Source organism: Motacilla alba, chromosome 1A, assembly GCF_015832195.1.
Source record: "Motacilla alba alba isolate MOTALB_02 chromosome 1A, Motacilla_alba_V1.0_pri, whole genome shotgun sequence".
NCBI classification, from domain to species: Eukaryota; Metazoa; Chordata; class Aves; order Passeriformes; family Motacillidae; genus Motacilla; species Motacilla alba.
Window position 1 is genome coordinate 26,748,393 of NC_052031.1, and position 14,473 is coordinate 26,762,865.

At 36.0% G+C, this 14,473-nt stretch overlaps 2 protein-coding genes across 3 annotated transcripts in view; one reads left to right on the forward strand and one right to left on the reverse strand.

The window, feature by feature from the left end:
- The window catches only part of LRRN3 (leucine rich repeat neuronal 3), a 31,885-nt gene extending 18,197 nt beyond the window's left edge, over window positions 1-13,688 (reverse strand). Inside the window, exon 1 of the mRNA XM_038153828.1 lies at window positions 13,202-13,688. The gene's annotated coding sequence lies outside the window, so the exon portion shown is untranslated. The remainder of the gene's footprint in view (window positions 1-13,201) is intronic.
- IMMP2L (inner mitochondrial membrane peptidase subunit 2) overlaps window positions 1-14,473 on the forward strand; it is a 410,793-nt gene that overhangs the window by 180,165 nt on the left and 216,155 nt on the right. The window lies entirely within an intron of this gene.

The window sequence follows — 14,473 nt, forward strand, 5'->3', positions numbered from 1 at the left end:
TTTCAAAGCAAATGACTCACTTTTCATAAACTGTTGCTTATGAACTTTGTTGAATCCAAGCCAGAATATGCTTTACAGCTGAACAATTTCAAGTAATAGACTCAGAATTCATTTTGCACAGCTTTTTGTGTGAACACAGATTTATTCCTGCAAACAAATTTGAAAAGCAGAAAAAAAAACAAGCATGATTCAGAATGTCTGGATTCTGAATGCAATGTCACTTTTGCAAAAATGCTTCGCAATTTTTTAGATGTTTTATTTCTGTGTTATAGACATAAGTTCTAAATATACCAAGAATACTTCTGGAACTACTTGTAAACTATTTACTGAGTTCTTAAATACAAGGAATTTGAACAGAATGATCCAGTGCATAGTGTTTTCTTTCTGCTGAGGGATGCTTTTTATGCCACTTAGGAAAGTCCATTAATTCCTGAGGGCTCAATTGTGTCTGGTTAGGCATAGATTGTAGAATTGTGTGGTGATGAGCTTCGTTTTCTAAGATAACCACATGGACATAGAGTGCCTCTGGGGCTTAGGCTTGTACAGTCACAAAAACCTTATCTTTCTGAGATAACCACATTGACCTGCAATGCCTCTGGCTGTGGAAATGGTGGATTTGAGGACAGGAACTTCAAAAAGGAGGTCTCAAACCTCATTAATGGTATGAAAGGCAAAAATCATCAGAAGCCACTTTTTTCCATCAATGCAATAAGATTTCTGACTGCTCTCTCCTCTCTGCCTTCTGTCAGAGATCTAGTCAACAACCAGGTCAAATTTGCATCAGTTTTGTTTCTAGTGTTAAAAATAAAAATGAATTTCTATTAAACCAAAGCATATTATAATAAAGAGCCTACTCTGTGATGTTTCATTGATAAGAAAAGTATTGCACAGACAAATCATCAGGAGGGTTCATTATAGACACAAAATAGTTGCTCTCTCATCTTGAAACAACAAGCCTGTGGCCCTGACATTTAATCAGAGGAAGAATGGCATTTATTGAATCTCACATTCACTGAATCTTGAATTAAGATGACTTACTTATTAAGGCAAATAAAGTGCAAAATACTATTTTTTTATATAATTTTCTTTTATTAGTTTCTTTGCTTGTGCTTTCACACGAAGGTGTGCTTTGGGACTTTAACTGTAGAGTGACTTTAAAAAAAATTATTTCTGTCCCTTTATCGCATATATTTAAAATACTTATTTTATCTGTTTATCTACCTAGACCAGTATAAGACAAACCAAATGCAGGATTTTGTTTAAAAATAAAGAGAGTTATTTTTAGACTTATACCATTAATAACTTAGTACTTGTTTCTCTTGAAAGTGTCCTTAGAGCAGGTATTGTTTATATAAGACGTAAAGTAAGTAACAGATGGAGAGGTAGCACTGACTCAAATGCTTACATACAGATGTGATGTTGAGTGGCTTTGCATATCTCTACCCAGTGTTCCTAAATGTGATGAAGTGTTTGTAAGTTCTCATAAGTTGATGGAAGATTTGATGCATTCAGAAAACTAATCTGAATATTTCTTGGTAGAAATTAAATTTTATCTAGTATTTTGACTCTACTTTTACTTGTAATAGAGGTATAGATTACAGTTTATTGGTATTTACATCCTTGATAATTGTTTTGCATCTCACTATAAAAAACAAGGTTGAATACATGCATAACATATTAGAATTGCCATTAAGCAAATTATTCCGAATTAATGTTTTGCCTCTCTCTGCTATGCAAAACGAATTTCCCCCAATTAATTTACAATTGATTACACTATAGTATGTCCCAAGGGAATGCAAAAAAAGGTCTGTTTATATGTTCCCTGCTATTGTGTTTCTGTAGTTTGATTAACCCAAACATCACAAGAATCCAAAGGGAAGCATATGCTCATAGCAGTAATGTCTGAGGCACTTTTAGTTTGAATGCTTCCCAAAGCCTAAATACAGAATTAGCCTCTCTTAGTTTACCCTTCCAATCCAAGAGGATGCTGCCAGATCTGTTCAAAACTTCTAACCTGTTCAGGAGTTATACATGTGCTCTTGTTTTGCTTGTCAATCTAAGGCTATAATTTGTAGTTTTAGCTACATGCCAAAATCCTCATCCCTGATAACCATAGGAAAAATGTACCTGGGCTTATTTTCTTCTGCTAAGATGTTCCTTAGCTTTTTTATTCTTTCCAGGTATGCGATGATATAGAAGTCAGCGGAGATAAGTAAAACAGACAGAGCAGCATTTACTTGTTAGAGCTTGTGAAAATAGCTCGCAGGAAGAATATTCAAACATACAAATGCTTATGTAAATCCAAAGACTTTTTAATTTTTGATTATTCTGTTTCAAGTACAAATTTAGAAGTATTTTTAGTATCTTAATGGGCAAAGTTGTGTATTTGGAATGAGAAGTGAGAATGTAACCGAGTGTTTTCCTCTAGTCTAGTGTAAAATATTTTTGTGTGAAAACCAGAAAAAAAATCACTGGAAGATGGGAAAAAATGCTTAACATTGACCTATAAACTCTAAATTATGAGTCGTGGCTTGGTTCCTGTGCAGACTGCTTAGATAAAGGCCTGTCTCTGGGACCAGAGGCTATGGATCTCCCGTGGACACAGAGACTCCTTTCCAGGTTTCAAAAGTAAAAGGGTGACAGAGTTTTCCTTAAGATATGTTCATTAGTGGCTAACTTCAGTTGACTCCCTTTTTATTATTCTGATTATTTTGTACTACATTGCACGACATCTCCTCATAAATTATATAGGGCCTAGACATGTAACAAAGAGTTCTGCATTTTGGGGAGGGAGGGCATATAATTAATGAGCAACTGCAAAATCTTTTAATTCTTACTTAACTAAATCTTAACCTTTAACAGGTTATGAGAATTTGAGATCTTCATAATGATTGTCATAGAGTTATCACAGAATCTTAGAATAATTTGGGTTTAAAGGTACATTAAAGATCATCTTATTTCCGATCCCTCCCACCATGGGCAGAGACACCTTCCACCATACCAGGTTGCTCAGGTCCCTATTAGACTTTGGAAGATGATATCCTATAAATCATTTAAGAAGTTTAGAAGTCTTTACTTATTTGTTATAGATGTCTACTAAAATTGTACTAAAAAAAGTATGCAGAAAAAAACTGTCAGGTTGGACAGAGTATACATTTTTCTCCATATATCTCCTAATCTTTGTTTTTAATTTGCACATAAACCATAAAGGAATGAGTTAAAAAAAAAAAACATACAATACTCTTTCTTTAATATGCTTTCTTTAAACTTTCAGAAGATACATGGACATGCTGGCACATGAAGTTCTGAATTCTCTGTGGTGCTGAGAGATCCTAATAAAAGTGCACAATATTATTCTTTTATAGGCTGCTCTGTACCTCAGAAATAAACTGAGTAACATGTGGCAGTTGCTAGGGTAACCATTTTTTGCATTTTGCAGAAAAAGTCCAAGAATAAAACACATGTAAATTGGAAGTATGGAAAGCAGTATCATGTACCATCTCATATTCTCGATTTGTTCTTTATGGTTTTCCTCTATACTATTTACATAACAATGAATTAGATCTTCTTCATCTTTTACTTTGAATCTCCCATACACTCGTATTTTGCATGGCTATGAAAGGCATTTAAGCTTTCAACTGCCAAGCTTAAACTGGTTTTTGCCCTGTCAAACTATCTAGATTTACTGTCAATAAGATATAGCTGTGGTTGCTGTAAGTGCTGATCGTGTTTGCTGTATGTGATTATCAGGGCATGTAAACAGATATTAAACTGAATTTTAAAAGTTGTCCTTTGCACTTAAATATGATTTCCTTAATTGTTCAAATTAATCAAATTCCATTAAACATCTCTCTTGACTATGAGAGTCTGAGTTAAAAGCCAGCAGGCATTTAGAAAGACAAGATTTTCTTGTTCTCACAAGAGTCCTAGTTAGGACTGAACTTGAATTCCTTTTAAACCTTTCTGTGCTTGTTTTGGGAAATGTTTGTCAATAAATTCTGCAAATTACTGCATAATGAGAAATGCATCCTTGTTACAAGAAGAAATTATTTTGTAATGAATCATTAACATTTTGATTTGAGTTACATTCAAATACTTAACCCTAGTAAATGCCAATGAGCAGACTTTGTCTGGCAGATGTAAGGGTCGTAGATAAACACAGACTATGTAGCCTATTATTTTGTTGAAATTCTTCTTCTAAAACTTTTTTATTTTTCATACTTTTGAGTTTAGAGTATTCCAGTGCTAGAATATTTACTTAGGGAGTTGCTACAATACCAGAGATAAATATCAGCAAGATAATTTACTTTTTTTCAGAAATATTTTTCTTTAAAAACATTTTCAATTATAGCTTTTACCTATGCTAAAGAATAGAAATGCAATCTGTCTGCATGGGATGGTTCTAACAGAAGAAAAATGCTTTAAAGGCCTTCCCAACCCTCCCTTTAAACTTAGTACTAAGTAAATCTCATGACAGTGGTTTTATGCACATGCATTTTATGCAGAACTAAGAAGAGAAGGGACTGTCTTATGTTATCTACTGGTAAGATTAGAGCAAAGGCTGGAATTTAGTGCTGCAGCTTATTTCTGTCCTGCTTTACACTCCATGGCTTCTATGAGGTTACAGGTATTAGTATTGCATGGTTGTAGTTGTCCTTTCCACATTGCTCTTTTCAAAATTAAGACTTAACGTGGTGTCCATTTAATCATCTGTAAGAGGGTACTCAAATTTTAGGCAAATAAAATTAAACAATTTGTGTTTCTTAAATTACTCTGGTAGAGTATCTTGATTATCTTGATATTTGAGTAAGTAATCTTGATATTGGCGATAACTATGGAAACTCAGCATAAATAACACCTTCAAACTGACAGGTTTTCTCAGCAGAACCACTTCTAATGAAACTCATTGCGGGTTTATAACATGTAAAGAGTGAAACAGTTTAAGTATATTCACTACAAGAGGTAAAATACCATGCTAGGAAGTTAAAGCCAAAGTTTAGCACTTAATATGAAGTGGTTATTATGCTAACTCTAATTCATGATTGCTAAAGCTGTATTTTTGAAGCTGTGTATAAAACTTTAGTGTATTCAGTCCCAGATCGGCGGAAAACACCGAACACCTGGCTGAGCAGAAATACAGAGATTACAAATTAAGATGGTAATGTTTCAGGGAATCATGCTTCTCTCTTCCTAGAAAATAGTTGCTTTCTGTTAACTGAATAAATATAGTGTGTTATTTTAATTTTTTTAAACAAGTTAGTAGGCCATTTTAACCATTTTTAATGTCCTGCTGGGATTTCATTGAATTACTCTTCTTAGCTGTTACCTACTCTTGTAGGTCACAGCAAAGCAAATATTGCCTCATGACCAAATGAGGTTTTATTTCCTTTAGCAGTCCAGCAGACTGTCTGCCTTTTCAGTATTTTCAGCTCTATACAACTCTACAACTCGCTCAGAGACAGATTGAGCAGTGCCCTTCACCTCTAGTAACATCTAAATTGCTCTCATGTGATGCAGTTGCACCGAGTCATCTGAGCAGGCTCCAGTGCCAGCGGTGCTGTGTCGTTACCCACGGCAGTGGTGGCACAGAAGCAGGCCTTTCTGTTGAGAGGATCTTCATGGCAGAGTCAAGTGGAAGGGACCTCAGGAGCTTGTTAGTCATCCTCCCACTCAAAGCAAAGTCTGCTCTTATGCCAGACGAGCTCAAGGAAGGTAAAAATCAAACTGGAGTTTCTTACTACTCGCAAATCTTGTTCTTTAACCATTCCATTGCAAACAGATCATGGTGGATTCAATATTGTACTTGGACATGCCAAACAAAATTTATTTCAAAGCAATGCTAACGCAAATTTAATTTTCATGGAATTGAACATTTTCCTCAGCCCTGAGCATTGATTACTCTTTATTGAAAAAATAAATATCTACATTGTAATTAATGATGGAGTAGATGGCTATAACAGAATTTGTTTAGACTTTCTGAAAGTTTGGCTAACCTCTATGTGAGAGATTAAATAGTAGTGTAGTGGATTTATGCCACACCTTTTAATGTGCTTATAGTAACATTAAATCCATTTACTACTGATATAGTAGTTGTAAATGGGTAGTCTACAATCTCAACTTAAGCATTATAGTTTTCCTGACATATTTGTATCAGATATTGTGTGTTTATTTAAACTTTTTATAATTTTTTCTTAATTTTTAATGTTTTCTATGCTTGTTGCTAGGATTGGCATAATGGCATGCCAACACAAGATGCTTTTTGAAGAACTAATATATAAACCAAATTTAAAACAAAGTAAAGTTTACAAATACTTAATCCACATCCATGTAAGATAAATGGAGATTTTTTTACTCTTTTTTGTGAATTTGTGTGTACTTTTTTTATTTTTTTTTGTGAATTTTTAGTAAACCTCAGAAGCTGTCAGAGAATAACATTTGAAAATCAGCAAGTTTATGGATTTTTCAACCCTTAAAAGGGTAAAGGGTATTTCAGCATGGAGCAGAAGGCCAGGACCTCCAAGTGTGCAAATTCCAGCTATGTGGATCTATATACTTTGCTTGAGCTGAAATGACCAAAGACCCTAAATGTACTTGACAATTTTGACAATTCATAGGTAATTTAAGATTTCAGCATTTAAATCTTTGAAATTGTATATAATTTTAGTTATCTATTCCTGTTACAGTTTACTGTTAAATGATACCTGCTGAAGGCAATATTTAAATGCCTAATAAAGGCACTTGCATCTGCATTGCCTTGAGTGGCCTCATTAAAATGACTCTATGCACTAATATCCAAGGTGATTTCTTCCCATCAGAGGGAGTGTGGGGTTTGTATAATGTGTGCCCAAACATGCATATTATCCTTGGGAGGAAGTGAGAAATGCAGAAATATTTCTGGGTAGTTCTTTAGATTGACTGGCTCTTCTTTCTGCCCAGGAGAGAGCTCAGCACTTTGGCTGCTGCTGTTGGAAGACAGAGTGCTTTTCCTTATTTTCTGGAGCTTAGAGTTTGGAGTCTAACCCTGGAATAGTATGCTGAATATCCTCTTAGTCTCTTATTTTACAATAAAAATAAAGTGACTGAAATTGTGTTTGTCTGACAAAATATTGATGACTGGATAATCTATATCAAAGCAACATTCAGAAGAATATGTTACATGAATTATACATGCTGGGTGAAATTGCTATTCGGACAAACATTTCTAGCTTAACAGATCATTATATTTGCAATTACCTCATTTTGTCTTCTCTCACCTCATAAGGATACCTCTATAAACTGGTATAATCATTATTAATCATTCCATTTCTCTCAAGTGCTGTTGAGTTTTAGCTTTGTATTGGGCTTACCAGCAAGTAACTGCCCAAAATCAAAAAGTAAAATTACTGCATTGTGAGCGTGTGATGAAATAGTGGCTCTACAGTCTCAGCTGTTATTTCAGAAAATTAACATAGTGCATCTTGTGTAAAAAAAAGAAGTATATGTTCAAAATGGTGTAACACACACCATATATCTGGGATAACCTTTTAGTCTTATACTTAGGAGGATAACCTAAGTGACTATGTTTTGTTATAAAATAGTATGAAATGGGAGTTGTGCAGATAATGTCCCTCAAGCTACAGTGGTAATGAAGTACCACTTGGCTGTAATTATAATTTTCATACTGAAAGGCTTTTTTTTTATTTGTTTAGAATTTGACAAGAGAAAATACTGTACTTCATAAATTGATTGAGTTGCTTCAGAACATTCTTTTGCAGTGCAGAGGGAAGAAGAATTTTTACAGCACTGCCATCTGTATGGAACACACAAAAGAGAGCAGTTTAGTATTTTGCAGTGGGTTTGGTGCTGTTGTTACACAGAAGAGAGTTTTTTTCTGGAATATTCAGCTCCCATGGGAGCCTTGAGCAGTGTGGGCTCTCCTGTCTCTCAGCTCCTTCCATGGGTGCACATGGAGCCAGCTGGGGTGGGAGCTCAGCAGGTAACTCTGCACTTTGGTGGAAACGCTGCACTGCACTGCATTGCACTGGGGTGAATTAGCTCACTGTTAAGTGTCATCTGCAAAAACTGCTGATGCTTGACATGACCTCTAGAGAAAGCTGCTTTCCAGAGGGGAGAGGAAGTTCAGTGACTTGAGAGAACTTGGCAACAGGAATGAGCTTGGGGTGAAGAAACAAATGTGTCTCTCTAGTCTTTCTATTTAAAGCTACTGTGACACTAGCTAAAATCTTTGAGAAAAGTTTTTGTTTTCACATAAAAACTATTCTTGTCAAGATGAAAAATTTTATTAGGTCTTTAGGAACTGAATAAATCACATAAATATGATATAAATAATGACACATATATATCTGCTTTCAGCAGAGATATGCTACTATTGTAAAGTAGGAGACATTTGTATTTATCCTTATTCCGGGAACAAGTCCCATAACTGCACTTATTTCAATGCCTCCCAAATCTGGTATATATTTCTCATTCTATTTCAAAAAAGAATAACTTTTTGTTTTAGCACCATGACAAAACTAACCAACCCAGTTTCCTTTAACCTCTCAACACCACACTAGAAGAGCCCTAGTAATGTCTGACCATCATGTTGCCTTTTTAGAGACAATTTGAGAGCCATCTTTTCTTATCCAGGATGATGGTATGGCGTAGAATACTATGGCGATTTAAAAAAATGTCTCAATGCAAAAATTTGCTCTTCATTGTGTGTTCTATTACACCACAGTTTTTTTTTTTTGGTTTATTATTCCATAATTTATTAAATAGGTAATTTCTTCAATTGTCTGATCCCTAGACATATAATGTATAAAATATTTTTTCTTGTTTTTTCCATACTAGTAGCTGGATGCCCAGGGATTTTTGGTGCCGCTAAACTTATGACTTGTACCTTTTTTATACCAAATGTTATAGAGAATTTTTCCTGGCAGACTTGTTGCTATTTGCATAACAAGAAATGTTTATTAAAAGAGTCTTGGGGTAATACTAATAATCAGTAGACATTTTGAAAAAATATTCCCTGTAGCATTTTATTTTGCTTTGCAGTGTTTACCTCTAAATACAGATGCTTATTCAGGAAAGAGTAAGCTAAATGATTTCTTTTGTGCCAGTGTTGTCAAAAAGCATTTCCCAGTTTGGCTGAGACTGTGGGAGCTGGGAGCACAAAGGAGGAAAAATTCTTTTCTACTCTAATACAGAGGTCAGTAGAGTTAAACTACCATTAAATTTGGGGCAGATATTTTAATGATTTCCAGAAGTACAACAACTGAATAGAAACAATGTGAATACAGAGATATTATTTCTTATTTCCTTTCAATTAGACCAGTGCTGCTTGTGGCCAAGCTGAAAGAGACTTGAGGTAAATCTTTTGTGAAAAAGCAGTATTTCTAATTGAAAGGTAGTGGTTTCGCAGATATGCTGTAAAATTTGTGTTTATAAAATGAAACTTCCCCTTTGTTTTAATGTATGCATTTGTTTTTGCTTTGAAGAAAAGTAAGCTGTTTGGTAAATGCTAGGGGTGAGAGCATGCCTGTAGCTTGTATTATGGTTGGTATCTGGAATCCTGTTGGGAGAGAATTGGATGAAGCAAGATTGTGAAAGTAGTTTGTATTTGGCCCTCATGAAAATACAACTTTTCATAAGGTGTCACATTCAGCTACTCCATGAAGAACCCAATGTGAAATAATCTTATTAACATCCATACTGGATCTTTCTCTAGTGCAGATGAATATAGCTCCATGTGCTGTGCTAATAAACATTTATCATCAGTTCAGTTGAGGATATGACTTTATTGAGGAAAAATTGGTGAAATCATTTATAGGTTTTGTGTATAACACTGAAGGTCATATTGTTTATTTAAATAAGTTCTTTATGAACTATACCATTTCACAATAATGGCTTTTAACAGTTTGTGGACTGGTCAGTTGAATAGGTAAAAGGCACAGTAATTCCTTTTTACAGTTACATTACAGTTTTAATGAGATGCATTGATTTTTCTCTTAATACTAATGTGTTTAATGACCTTTCTAATGACATCTGTCACTACTGTTTCTTCTCAAATTTTACTGGCATTTTCTTTCAGTGAAGGAAAGGATTTTAATTGTTTCTTGTGTTGTTAGAATGAATTATTAGGATTCTTTTAAAGTAGTATGAAGGCTTGTAGAAGTCATATTCTGTTAAAAAAAATAATTAGAAGCTGTCTGATTTTTGATCTTCAGAAAAATTTTAGAAACTCTCCATTCCTTTGTCTTCACAAAATAGTTACTTGAGTGCTACATGTGAAATTGGTTTTTCACTGCCAGATTTTGCTTCTTGATATTAAGTTGAGTTTGTGGAATTTGACATGGAAGAGTATGTTAAGGTAGTTTCTGATAATGTCTCTCTCAAGAGTTTTGTTTTCCTTCAGCTTTTAATGGTACTATCTGAAGAAAGGACATATGAATTAACTAAAATAGTAATGTACCATGAAACACTAAAACTATCTATATATAGTTCAAAAAAGGTATAATTTTTCTCTCTGTGGTAACTTTTCTTTCAACTGAGGTTAGAACTTGTCTTGAAAAAGTCTTTTGTTTTCTACTGCTTATCTTCTATTGTTTTAATACTCTAAAACGTGGCTATTAAATACCAGTTTAACTTTAGTTAAGAGTGATTGTTAGCAAGCAGCAAAGCTTTTGGCTTGCTTTTAATTGTTAATGCAATAAAGGTTATGGGTGAGAGTCAAAGAGAGTGGCTCCAACACTCCTAAAGGGTTTGCTCTCTCTTGCAAATACTTTTGTTTTCTAGTGACAAAGGACAAGTGATTACAAGTGAAAAGCAGGATGTGAATATTTTCATAAGCTGCTCAATCTTGATCATTTAACAAAGGTTATATATTATCTTTTTGATCTGCATTACAGGTAGCAATGTTGCTTGGTTGATCTGGTCAAATTCAGGTGCAGAAATGAGGCACTTACCCACTTCAGGGTACTCCAAGCAGGCATTCTCTGATGTCATGCTCAGAGCTACCACCCTAAAAGATGGGACTTGGGGGTTACCATAACAACACCAGCCAGTGTGGCTGACACTACAACATCATTGCAGGAGATTTGAGGGAGCATTAACCAAAATACAGTCACCACACATTGTGCCTGCTTTGCTGGTTAAGAATGTCTGTGCTGTGTAGAGAAGCTTCATCTACAGCATATGTTTTCTGTACATGTATCATTGAAATGGCCACATTTTTCTGAAGCTCTTTGGCATGTCTATATAGTATTTTGAAGTAGCACATTAGAGTATATGTGGCAAAACCCAAGATGCATTTCTGTAAAGTTACTCATATTTACTTATTTTCTACATTAAAAATGAATGAGGATAAACATTCAGAAGACCTGAGAAGCTACTGAGGCATGTAGAAAAAGTTTCCTCTGAGTAGTCCTTTGCAGATAGCATGAAGAGATCAGAATCAGGTTTTCTCTACTTATTTTATAGCACATTTTGTAGAAATCCAAACCAGGAGCTGGACATGCTTGTTGTGCTCATGCAGTGTGAATGAAAACAGGATATTTAATTAATTAGACCAGAGATTGTGTTTCATATAATAAAATAAGTCAGCTTGCTTTTAACAGGTTTCACAGACCACCTAATATAGAGGAATCAAGCTTGCCAATAGCAGGAGCTAATGCTTCAGTACCTTTCATTTTGTACTCTGAAAAGAAAACCTCCTCTTAAGCTCATTCATTTTCCAGAGGGAATGTCGAATGCCGTGGCATACTGTCAGAGCTGCTTTATTGTCACCATTTACAAAGGTCACCTGAATTAATTGACTTCTTACCATACGTATTGTTAAGCTACCCATTTCCTGACATTTTTGGAAAGGTGACAGACTCAAAGCCAGTGGCTATCTGTTGATGGTTCTTTCACAGTTTGTTTCTCAAAACACAGTAGCTCTAAAATTACAAGCAAATAATTACATTGGTGCAAAGGAACAGAATCTTTATGATGTTCTCCAGAGTTCACAGGAGTGAGGGGGCTGAAGGGAGAAAAAGGGGGAGGAGAAATAATCAAAATGCTGAGATGTTTTTAATACAGATGTAGTACTTTAAAAAGCCAACAAAAGCATATGGGAAGATGCAGATTGTATTTTTTTTTCACTTTGAAGCACATGCATTAGAGGGCTAACCTGTCTTTTTCATGGTGTAAAGTAAAATCTATCTCTGTCTTTCATTGATGCATGAATCACAGATCCGTGCTGATGCACTTTACGAAATGTGTTTTCATCTAAAGGATCCTGAGGTACTCTGATACTGCATGGAGAAGATGACATACACATGCATAAGCACAAGCATATTAGACAACTGTAGTGCTGAATTAAATTGGTTAAATAGAAAAATCACTGATATTTTTCTAGCCCCCTGCATTTGCTGCCTTTTCCTTCCCCCTGTGTTGGGTTCCCTTTCTCATCAGCAGTGCTGGGCAAAAACTCCAGCTAGACATGTGAAAACAAAGACATGGAAAGCAAAGACAAACAGTTCTGAGCCTTGCTGTACTAAAACAGGCAAGGCTTTTACAGTGATGGATTTAAACACTCTCCTTCCATGTAAATAGAGGCACCCTGCTGAGATCGTGTTAATTACCAAAGAAGATTAGAACTCCGCTTAATGTGATCCTTTTTACCTAACGTGTCAGTTCCAGCTGCATCAGTAATCAGGCATTCACAGTGTCCCTTCTGACTGGAAAGGGGATATTTTTAAGCGAAGTCATTTGCCACAATCCTTAAGATGTAGCCTGGCAGAAATTCAATAACTGTTTGTGATATGCTCATTCAGCCTCATTGCTCAGTGGTTTTTAGGTCTTGACATAAACAGCATTTCCCTTAATCCTAGCGCTGGAGAGAAGAAAGGAGGCTGTCCTGTATTTTGTTTTATTGGTTTCAAAACACGGAGCAAGTGTTTAATTTAATATTGCCTCTGAAACATCAGTGGAAACGTTCTTCTTTTATATTTTTTTTACCCTTTGATGTTCTTTCAAGCTAACAAATGCACAGATCTGATACTATTGCAAGCATGTTTCGATTATCTCTGGCATAAAAAGCATATTGCATTTGCATTTCTGTTCAGAAAGTAATATGTGAAAATACACTCATAAAATAACTTTACAAAAAGAAGAAAGGGGAAAGAGTCTAGAAGTTAGATAAAAGTCAAGATAAAATTGAAAATAAAGAGGAACTTACCCTATAATAAGAGTAGTTTCAGAGCTGGAGGAGTTCTTGCATCTCAGTAATTTTGAATCCTTAGTTCAGGCAGCGACATACTTGTATTAAAGCCAGAGTCCATCCATACAGACGAGCACACACGTACGTGTGGGTGTGAGTCGGTGTGCATGCGTGTGTCTAACAGTCTATGATACAGAGATGTATCTACTGATATCCTACAACATCAGAGACTCTCTGTGCTGCCGCCTGAGCTCCCCTGCGTTTGCCAGGCGCTGCTGCTGCCTGGCTGTCTGAGGCTCGCAATCCAGCGGAGAGGGAGAGGCGGGGAGAGAGCAGCTCGCTAGCTGCTGCTATTCCTCCTCGTTTCCATGGTGGTTAGCGGTGCATCGCTGGGTTGTCACACCGGCACGGCGCTGCTGCTGAGCGGTCATTAACAGCGGAGCCCCTGCGCTCCCCGGGAGGAGCCGGGGCCTCGGCGCGCCCAGATGCGCCCAGATGCGCCCAGATGCGCCCAGACCCGCGCGGTGCGCGGCTGCGTGGCGTGGGAGGATGTCTGGTGCGTGACACTGCTGCTGCTCGGGGACGGGAACACGAAACCAGCCTGTGAACGCGCCCAGATAGTTCTTCCGATCCGTGGGAGCTACGGGCATGCTTTCTGTCTCTGCAGAACAGATTGGGAGGTCCACATTTTCTACCCCCACCCCCCATTTTGTTTTTTTTTTTATCCTTTAAGGGCTGTTATCTGTACTCTGAACAACTTATTAGAGATCACTGAAGTTCTGCAAAGGCTGCTGTAGTTCAGAGGATACTGTATGATGAAACCATTCACAAAAAATGTGTTGTGCCTTCCCCCCGGTTTTGGCACTTTTTTTTTTTTTTTTTTTTTTAAGCTTAAGACAGGAAAAGATTTCACATATTCTTCCTCTTCCAAATTTTGTCAAATATTACATTTTACTACCTGTGCTCATGAGTAGAAAGTAAGAATAGTAATACATCTTCCTGAGAAATAAAATTTCAAAATGAACTCTGAAAGGGGTTGGTTAAATAAGAACTCAGTTTCTCTCAATCTCTCTCTGCTTGAGTCTGTCTTTTATGGCCATCCAATTACATAAACAATAGGATGCCCAGATTTTTTCTTCCCTTTCTTTCTTCTTTCTCCCTTTATGCCATGCTCTTTGGTGAATGATTTATTTTTTCCCCTGTTTATTCTGTGTCCATGACCAAAGGACATACAAACTATGAAGGTTTTAAAAACTGTAGAATAATTTGTGATTATCATCACCACATCTC